This window comes from Schistocerca serialis, chromosome 7, assembly GCF_023864345.2.
Source record: "Schistocerca serialis cubense isolate TAMUIC-IGC-003099 chromosome 7, iqSchSeri2.2, whole genome shotgun sequence".
NCBI lineage: Eukaryota > Metazoa > Arthropoda > Insecta > Orthoptera > Acrididae > Schistocerca > Schistocerca serialis.
In genome coordinates, this window is record NC_064644.1 from 565,889,975 (window position 1) to 565,893,536 (window position 3,562).

Genomic DNA, 3,562 nt, shown 5'->3' on the forward strand with positions numbered 1-3,562 from the left:
GCTATCTGTATCGTTTCGTTGAGGCATGCGACCCAACACACTTTGCCAATGTTTGTGGTTCACTGGGCAGCATTGATGTATCGAAGTCATTACGGTGAATAAATGAGAGAGCTGCGTATCTACGTGTTATACACGTGAACTGTAAAACATTCTGAACCTGATCATAATAAACTGAATTTAGGGCAGCACTTCTGTCATCTTATAACCTTAATCTCATGAGAGCTAGGAATACCAAAGCCGTACGTATTTAAATTAAATATACGGAAAAGAATGCAAGTTTAGTTGGAACACAGAAATTTTGTTCCCAACCACTGCGACGTACCTATCACGAGTGAGGCTCCATTGAAAAACGAAAGCACATCATGATCTCAGAGTGATGTATTGTCAAACAATATTTTATATGCCACACCATCTATTTTCTGTGTTTCGTTAGACGATTTGTTGGCATGCAGAAGGCTATCCTTTCCAGTAAGTGTAGTCACCTGTCAGTCGTCAATTGTGAGGGAATATTCATGGCTGCTACCATATTCATTCTAGTTGTGTACTTGCTGAAGTGATTTTCATAGTTAGTTAAAATATGTATTACAGTAAGTTCTTGAATCCTGTATTTCGCGAGTAGTAACGTAAACGCTTTTTATAGGACTATTAGTTTTTTTTTTGTGAATTATCAGTAATTGTCCAATTCTAATTTAAAAAACAGCAGGGTCGGAGGTATCATCACAACAGCATTTGCACCTTGAAGAGCTTGGAGGCAACTGTGTTGGAACAAATGTGGGAAACTGATCATTAACACATTTCATGAGTGAACCCCTTAAGCATGCAGTGCAATGCAACATGCTATGTTCATAATAGTAAGCTCAACTATGTATATGTATATTGTAAATGTGGTGCATATATGAAAATGTCATGTAAAAATATTTATTGATACAAAGAGTTATTCCTAAACGAATAAACAGTTCTTTTCTTTAATAATCAGTGTTTATGCTGTTGATGAGCAGTCTAGTTTCTTTGTTAATGTAGCACTTGAGTTTTTGTCTCTACAGGTTTATTTCACTTTCCAGATTCTATAGTCTGCGTTATATTTTCGATTTACTTCTCAGATTATCGGCGTATTGGTCGATGATTTTCTGTGTATGGTGAGCTGCAAGTTGTGTGCGTTGCTGAGAACTTCTGAACATCTTATCAACATACAAATATGTCAGTATCACATCTATAGGGACGAAAGCTTCATTAATCACAAGTGAACTTAGCACAGTTCGTTACATGTTGGGATGGGCTAATGCACCTTCGTGTATAGCCTCTACCAAAAAATGAGATTACGAATAATTAATATCCTATAAATATCATTGAAGATTCCAGGCCCCTTCTTAGTCTTTCATAGTTAAAATTTCTTTGACATATGTTCGAAAAATTACAAGTAAAAAACAGTCTTTTGTTATGAAACACACTTTCTTTACCAACAAAATTTAAAATTTGCCAGTTTTGATAATCAGTGAGATGGCACATGTGCGTCTGTTGAGCCTAAGCAAGCCCGTGCTAAAAGAGTGTTTTTAATAAGGTGAAAAATATGGGAAAATGCTTAACAGTACAATACCAAAACACATTTGTTCTTCTGACAGTTAAAAATTTGAGAACCACACACACTTTTCAACACGAAATTTAAAGATCACTGTGCAATATTGCATAAAGATGTTCTGTACAGTCTATGAAGTTTGTTAGGCATGTATGTCCCACTAAATACAGATATTGTAGAAGCCAATAGAATTGCTGAGCCTTGTGATAAAGTTTCAAACCAAATCCACTATATGTAAGATAACTCACTTACTTCAGAGATTGTTGTAATGGAAGAGACGATCTCAGTCAATTTTAGTGAAACAGGCGCACTGCTCCAATTGATGGCTCATAGCTACAGAGAGGTATATGTGCCCCATCAGTCATGAAAGTGTTGAAATCGTTGTTGAGTCGTCAATTTTATTTTGAGGTTCACTAAACTTTCAAAGCAACCTACCCACTGAGGTGAAGGACCACATAATTGACAGTTTACTGCCATACTGAGGAGCAGTATACTGGAAACCGACTGTGGATGTGATCATTTAATCTCACAACCTGGACATTGTCGCAAATAAAACAGTGACCCGTATATACAATAACTTTCCTTTAATTTACATCTATGGTCAAACTTTTTGTTAGGACTACTGGTTTCGGTCTATAATGATCATCAGATCTGTTTTATAGAAACAAAGTCCTAATGTACTGCAGCCATAGTGGCATCGTCAAATGTTAAATGCAAAATCAGCACCAGCATATTTATATATATTTGACGATGCTGGTGCTGATTTTGTACGTAACATTTGACAATGCCACTATGGCTGCAGTACATTAGGACTTTGTTTTTATAAAACAGATCTGATGATGGTCATTATAGCCTGAAACCGGTAATCTGTTAACAAAAAGTTTGTGGCCATAGCCGTAAATTAAATGAAACTTATTGATCAACTATATGTGACGGTAGTATCTGTTCCCGAAAGAACAGTTACCGTGGATGAGCATGCAGCTTTGCTAGAAATGAAATGATAATTAAATGGACACCCAAGCTGCAAACAGGCGTTGATGTACTTCATTGGGGACATGTTGAAAAATGTGTGCCCCGACCGGGACTCGAACCCGGGATCTCCTGCTTACATGGCAGACGCTCTATCCATCTGAGCCACCGCGGGCACAGAGGATAGTGCGTCTGCAGGGATTTATCCCTTGCACGCTCCCCGTGAGACCCACATTCCCAACATGTCCACACCACTACATTCGTAGTGCGCCTAATAGATGCTTGCCCATCATACTCATTACTCGTGGCAGATTAATCTACCAAGCCCCGTACGAGTTCGGGCATAGCGAGTGCGTTCGCACAAAAAGGTCAATGTCCGGAAAGCCATATTTTTAACTATATATGACGGTAGTATCTGTTCCCGAAACAACAGTTACCGTGGATGATCATGCAGCTTTGCTAGAAATGAAATGATAATTAAATGGACACCCTAGCTACAAACAGGCGTTGATGTACTTCATTGGGGACATGTTGAAAAATGTGTGCCCCGACCGGGACTCGAACCCGGGATCTCCTGCTTACATGGCAGACGCTCTATCCATCTGAGCCACCGCGGGCACAGAGGATAGTGCGTCTGCAGGGATTTATCCCTTGCACGCTCCCCGTGAGACCCACATTCCCAACATGTCCACACCACTACGTTCGTAGTGCGCCTAATAGATGCTTGCCCATCATACTCATTACTCGTGGCAGATTAATCTACCAAGCCCCGTACGAGTTCGGGCATAGCGAGTGCGTTCGCACAAAAAGGTCAATGTCCGGAAAGCCATATTTTTAACTATATATGACGGTAGTATCTGTTCCCGAAACAACAGTTACCGTGGATGATCATGCAGCTTTGCTAGAAATGAAATGATAATTAAATGGACACCCTAGCTACAAACAGGCGTTGATGTACTTCATTGGGGACATGTTGAAAAATGTGTGCCCCGACCGGGACTCGAAACCGGGATCTCCTGC

At 39.8% G+C, this 3,562-nt stretch overlaps 2 non-coding genes across 2 annotated transcripts; both read right to left on the minus strand.

The window, feature by feature from the left end:
• Positions 1–2,643: 2,643 nt before the first annotated feature.
• On the minus strand, positions 2,644–2,718 carry Trnat-ugu (transfer RNA threonine (anticodon UGU)). The gene has a single exon. It is a non-coding gene; the product is annotated as a tRNA-Thr (tRNA).
• Positions 2,719–3,085: 367 nt separating this feature from the next.
• Trnat-ugu (transfer RNA threonine (anticodon UGU)) lies at positions 3,086–3,160 on the minus strand. The gene has a single exon. It is a non-coding gene; the product is annotated as a tRNA-Thr (tRNA).
• Between the last annotated feature and the right edge of the window lie 402 nt (positions 3,161–3,562).